Below are 6958 nucleotides of genomic sequence, written 5' to 3' on the forward strand. Positions count from 1 at the left end.
GCGACAGCTCTGAGGGGCCCTCCCAGGTCCTGAGAGTCACATCAGGACTGGCTAAGGTTTCAGCTGCAACCACCTTGCCAGCTGCTTCGGCTTTCCTCATCCCCTTGGAGTTGTATCTCCTCAGAGTCACCTTCCAGGGAACCCAACCTGGGACAGGGTCTTTGACTGGGTTCCCAGAAAGCAAGTCTGAGGAGAACTTGGGTTCACGTAGTTTACTAGGGAGGTGACCCTGGGTATCAGGAGTGAGGGAGCAAGAGGGAGAAACAGGAAAGGAAAACAAGCCAGTAAGAGGTATGTCGTCAAGCAGGTAATGGCTGCGGGCCCCTGCGGAATCAATCCCTCTGGAGATGCCTGAGGAACATGTAGGGTCTGACTCAGGTTCGTCTCAGCAAAGGCTGGGGCGTTTATCCACATATGTTGGCCTGCAGTTAAAAGATTGTTCCCTAGGGACACTCATCCCCCAGACTTCTGGCTGGCCTGTGCACACACTGAGCTATTTCTCAGGGTTTCTGTGAGCACTTTACTACAGAAAGTCAAAGAGGCCCAGCGGATATTTGAGGTGGGATGCTTGGCAGCTGGCAAGGACATTATCTACTATAGTTGAACCAAAATCAGAAGTGAGTAAGGGTCTGTGGCAGGGGGCACTCAAAGTGTCTGCTAATGGGGGGAAAGTTCCAGCCTCTTACTCTGACCAAAGTCAGAGGAGCTCCTATTAGGGGGGTTTTCCAGGGTTTTCCACACACTGAGTGACTCTGTGTGTGTGTGTGTGTGTGTGTGTGTGTGTGTGTGTGTGTAGCACAGAACTGGCAGGGGAAATAAAGGAGGTAGAAGAGTCGAAAGGAGATCAGTGAAAAGGTCTCTTATTTACTTGCCTGCTGAGCTGGCTGAGCGGCCATTTTATTGGCCTCCCTTCCCTCTGTGTCGAGCTCAAGGTACTGAGATGAAGTCCTAGAACATCCCAACTGTAAGATGTGTTTACCTTCAGGAACTGAGAAGAGAGGAAATAAGACTGGTTCCCGGAAAAACAAACAAACAGAAAGAATACACAGGGGAAAACCAACAAGAAAACATCAGCGGCTCCTCTGTGTTCATCCTGAAACATCTAGGCTGGTGGATCTCAAAGCTGGTCCCCAGACCAGCCAGCTCAGCATCACCTGCATGGGGGACTGGCTAGAAACAAAATTCTGTGACCCTGCCAAACACCTACTGGCTCAGAATCTCCGGCTGGGGTCGGTGGGGGCAGCCCTCTGCTCTAGCGAGGTGTCCCAGGGATTCTGATGTGAGCGAGAGTCTCAGAACTACCTAATTCCAGATTATTCGCTCATACATGTGATTTCAACAACCAGACCACAGATCGAATTCCCAAGATTTGCTCCAGCCAGGTAAGTCAGGTAGCTAGAATCGGAGGCCAAATTTTAAAGAGTTTTCAAACCATCTAAAAGGCAAGTTTTCATCTTTTGTATTCTGCAGTCTGCTGCTGCCCACATCTCGCCTCTCCACCCAACACTGTTGGATCCTCCGCAATGTGCCCAGCACTCTTCCAGATGCTAAGCATATAGCAGGGAGTGAAACAGACAACAACTCTTGTCCTCACGGAGCTTGACTTCCAGTGTGTGCATGTGTGTGTGTGCATTTGTGTCTGTGTTGCCTATTATGGGGCCCGTTTTGTTGATAATGTATATATCTAAGTTTATCTAGACTGGTCTCTGTATGTTTTTTATCACATGGTGTCTTCATGGCAACGCTTTCTTTTCGGATCTGTAAGACAATTAGTAAGGATCTCAGGGTGGATCAATGTCAGGTGAACTAATAAATCCGGAAGGTCCTTCCTTCAAGGCAAATAGCAGTCAGGGCTGGAGAGCTGGGCTGGTAATAAGGACAGGAGAGCTTCAAGTGTTTATGAAATGAGCCTGCTGATATGCAGCTTTAGACTTTCCCGTGTCAGCACTAAATGCCTTGATGTAGGTTAAACAAAAACCACCTTTGCTTAGAAGTAGCAGTCCTCAGCACACGCTTTCATAACCAATTTGCCAAAGACGATGATTTATTTAGTGCATTCAACAGAGGGGCCACTTTTCTCACCAGTCCGGGAAGTCTTTGGAAGGCAGTCTCGGGGCTTGATGTCCCAGGCAGGCTTATCCCACAATTCCAGACAGTGCCTTGGACTGGCCGGAGGTTCAAGAAAACCCTATGTGGGGAGGTTTCAGAGCAGGTCTGGCTAAACACGAAGGGAGGATTCGCCCAGCCATTCTCAGCCTTCTTGGATATGAGAAGTCTTTTTTTAAAATCTAAATATTTAGGGTGCCTGGGCAGCTCAGTCGGTCAAGTGTCTGGCTTAGGTCAAGATCACAGAGACATGGGATCGAGGCTGGCGTGAGGCTCCTCGCTCAGCCAGATGTCTGCTTGTCCCTCTCCCTCTGCTCCTCCCCCAGCTTGTGCTCTTGCTTTCTAAAATAAATAAATAAAAAATTTTTAAAAATCTAAATATTTAGGGAAACTACTGCTCTGGTTATTCTCCAATGACCCATTGACTGAGAAAATATACAACAAATGTTTTTGAGTGTTCAAAAACATTACTTAGTTTACTTATTTAGGCTTTGAATTTTACTCATCACAATGGCATCTATAAAAGATTTGGAAAAAAAGGCAATTGTCCATATATGCGTGAGAGAAGTGTTTTTTTCTTAACCAGTCCTCAGATGAATTCATGGTTTGCACCTGACTCCCCACCCCCCTCCCCCACCCCCAACACACGGTGCCCATTGCCCAGCTGTTGGGAATTTTGGATTAGATGTCTTTCCAGAGGGAATTCTTTTGCACCTCACAGCCCTCCAGGTCTACCTTCAATGACACAGTTGGTGAATGTCTACACTGGCATTCTGGAGGTGGAGGGATCAGGTAGGAAAAAGATCTTTGAAAGTGGACTTTTTTCCATCTGTGGTGGTAGGGAGAGAGCACGACCCATCTGCCGTCATTGTGCGAGATTTTCTGTCTGGCGTCATCATGCCGGCTCCCACTGCATGGCTAGAAAGAGATCCCGAGCTTTGCTCAGAAGGACTTCCTGCTGTCTTCTTTTCACTGTGTGGATTTATTTAAGTCTCAAGGTCACTCCGTTCCAGTGTCATCATTGACAAGCTCTCCCATGAGGGTCTCCTCTAGCTGTGTCACCCGTATATGGAGGGCCCCTCCTCCTCCTCTTCAGGGACAAAAGGAATTAAGTCAATAGGTACCAAGAGCTGGAATAGAGAGGCCTCACTGACCCTGTAACTCATGTTGTTGGGAAGACTTGATTTTATTTTATTTTTTACATGGAATCATTTGCAAACTTGAATTTCAAAACAAGAAATTCGCTCTTTCTAAAAATGCGAGTGAAATGAGTCTGGAGTAGTTCCAGTTGCTTCTCTTACTCCAGCGATGAGTGTGGGTGTTTTATATATCCTGCCATGTGTAGGACTCACACAGACCTTTTAAAGTTAATTAAAAAGCCTTCCATGGGCTGCCAGATTTGGGCAGCAGTATTCCTCTGTAACCTTTTGTATCCGATTAAAAACCTCTGACAATCAGGGATGTTGCCAAATTACAAATGAAGTGTTCTGAGTAAATTCAATCATCAGTGGGACAATTCAGTCGGCTCTATAGTGACTCCTGTTTCTGGTTCAGTGAGATCCAGGAGAGCGACTGAACCCCTTCTTTCGAAAACCTGCTTACTTGTCTTGCCCTTTTCAGTAGCAAACCCCCCTACCCCACCCCAACACCCACAATGTTTCCAACCAAAGAAGAGTGCTGCCCTGGGTGTGTTTTTGACAAAAATCTTCCCTATCCTATGCAGGAGGATAAACCCTGCACACCTCATTCCTAATTCATAGCAGCAGAGCAAACCTTCTGAGTGTTTCTGCAGAAAATGGGTTCATTTTGTTTAACATGGTGCTTTCCAGATAGGCTTGACCCTGCTGCCTATTTTTCCCTAATAACCTTTAACAACTTCCCAAAGAGCTTGCAACATCTTGCAAAGGACTGGTGTGAAGGCTCTGTGAAAATGAGCCCTCTGACTCATGAATCTTGTAAAGGCCATGGTTTCCTGTGATAAGCACAAAGGATACATCCCTAGCAGAGCCTACTAGGGGAACTGGGCTGGGGAGGGATGGTCAGTGAGCAGCTGTTTTGAGTTTCCCTGGTTTCCTGTAGGAGATTTGATGTGGCTCATGGTAATGGATTATTTATTTCTTTTTGGACAGAGATTTGGTCAGCTTATATAGAACTAAGACCCTCATGCTCCCAAGATAGGTCACTCTAAAACACCACCTCATATGTATGGTGGCAAAAATTGTCTTTAGCCAACCATGTCACTGTCATCTGTCATCTGGCTATAATTCAACACCACTGACGCCATCTTGCTCCTTTGTGCACTGTGTGTATAGTGATGAGCAGGCATTGCGCATGTGTGATGGCATCACAACCATGTAAGGAAGACCAGTCTGTGCATGCACCTGCTTAGGTCCTTACCAGGTTTATGTGGCTCTCAGCACAGCAGGCTCAGCTAGAGTGTGCCCCCGAACTAGTGCTCTGTGGAGAACATTTTGACCTGTCATTACTAGTTCTCAAATTCCCCAACTGTCTGGGCCAGTAGTCTGGAGAACACTGAACAAAATTGGAATGCTTTAGTAAGGGCAGAATCCAGGTCGCAGCAGGGGACAAGTGGCACTCCCAGGGGGTTTTAACTGGAAGAGCGTTTAATGGAGAGCTTATTGATGTAGGAACTATTGTAGGTAAAGGAAATGATAATTATAAATAATTAACTACAGGCATGCTTAGACCAGCTCTGGAGAACAGAGAGAACCATGTGGAAACTTTAATTGTGTACTACCTTTTACCCTCCTCCGACTCCATCTTCATACTGGGCAAGAGAAACAACAAAGAGGGGAGGGAAGATTTTATAAGAATAACCCAAGGGTTGTAGATAAATTGTGCTAAGAGTCTCTACACACTGGGACCCTATATTTAATTGTTAGGTTAGAAGCAAGTAACAGGTTACTAATATTTCAAGTGTGTTTTGAGAATTATTTACTTATAAATTTTAAAAAGCTTAAGGGCATTCCTTGTATTCTCATACCCTTCCTGAGTGAGAGACAGGGTGGGTGAGAGCAGCAAGTTCAGGCGAGGAATGAATGCCATGCTCGCATGATCAGAACTCTGTATGAGTACGGCCATGCTCATTTTTAAAATTAAGTAACAACAGTGAAGCCTGGATTCTTAGCTATAGAAAAATGTGGATTTTGATATAAATACCAAAGCAGTCCAAAAGTAGTTTAATCAACTTTATTCATACAAATTTATATATTTCTAGGTCAAGTGCTGGTCATTAATCAATTTCTGAGAAAGTTGATGTGAATCTTGACATTTTACAGATTGAATGGGATCTACACTTCCTCAGAAGAGCTTAATTAAAGTACTCTTAGATTCATTTGTCACATTGAGATCATTGCTCCTTCCCCATCTCTTTTGAGGTTGTGTTATCCTCTTCTTTTTTTCCCTTGGAATCATCTGTTAACCTCCTGTGTACCTTCTTCCTCATTTATTAAAAAAAATCTTTGTCCCTATGTCACAGTTTTCATCCTTATTATTCTGGAACTGAATTAAATGTCCCATGGAGCACCCTTCCCAACCCCCTGGCTGCTCAGTTCTTAGGCCTCTTCATGTTCAATGGCTTTCTCTCTCACCCTCTATCAGCTGCTTGATTCCACAGTCAGAGTGGGCACCATCATTAGTGAAAACCACACCATCTCTATGTGTACTCTTGAACATCTGTTTCACTCTGTTCACAACTCCTTCCCTTTCCAACTTATTGCTCAAATATACACACTTTAACATTCCTAAAGTCCCTCACTTGCCCCATAGACCATCTTCCTCCAGATCTCACTTCTCTCTTTATCCAGTACTGATTTAGGTGAATCTCATCATTAAAATAATTCCCTTGTAAATATTCTTAACCACTATTTCCCCCTTTTTGGATCCAGTATGACCTGGCAAAACTATTTCCTGGATGAACCCCATCGTTCATCACTTCTATAAGGGTCAGTTGTGAAATCCACCATTGCTGGAGGAAATCTACAACTACTTAAATAATCATGATAAATTTATGATCACCAGTCCCAACCAGCCTTCCACACTGCCAAGCAAGACTCATCTTCCACCATCAGAAATCACCATTTGCTACCTTTTCTATCTTCCTCAACTTCTGACCTTCTCTTTCACCCCCACTCTTTTCCCATTCTTAGTAGAAAACTACTTCACACTTCATGTAGAACATATGAACACCATTGGAAGGGAACTCCCTTAACCTATGGCCATTGAATTACAAAATCTACTTGCATCTTAACTCGTGGCTCATTTTTCTTCCTTCCACAAAGTGCACAGTGCCCCTCCCCCTTGTATCAAAGGTCAAACACTCCACTGTCCTCTGGATTCCATCATTCCTGCTTTCTGGGGCAACCTCATTTCATTATTTTTCTTTACTCTCTCTTGTCTTTAGTCTATCACTTTCACTACTGGATTCTTCCTAAACATGGAACTTGAATTAGGCCGTGCTTCTCTAGGCACAGACAGACACACATAAAGACATACCCAGCCCCACCCCCAGACATCCTTTCCCTGTCTGGCTCTCATTCTATTTCTTTTCTTTTCTTCCTTTTCTTTTTTTTTAAACTAAGCTTCCTAAAATGGTGACCTGCACTTACTGTCTCTGTTTCATTATTTCTTATTTGTTGTTGTAGATATTACTAGGGATCACTAGTATCTGGTTCTCTTTGTTCTTGGCACATAGAAAGTTTCATTTTCTGGCTTCTTTGCAGTATGAGACCATGTAAGTAGTCCAGCCAATGGACTTCCAAAATTTAAGAGTGAGTACATGAGTCTCCATGCTTTCTTCCTCTGCAACAACTACTGAGACAGGTGCATATTA

The sequence above is a fragment of the Mustela erminea genome, chromosome X (assembly GCF_009829155.1).
Source record: "Mustela erminea isolate mMusErm1 chromosome X, mMusErm1.Pri, whole genome shotgun sequence".
Lineage (NCBI taxonomy): Eukaryota > Metazoa > Chordata > Mammalia > Carnivora > Mustelidae > Mustela > Mustela erminea.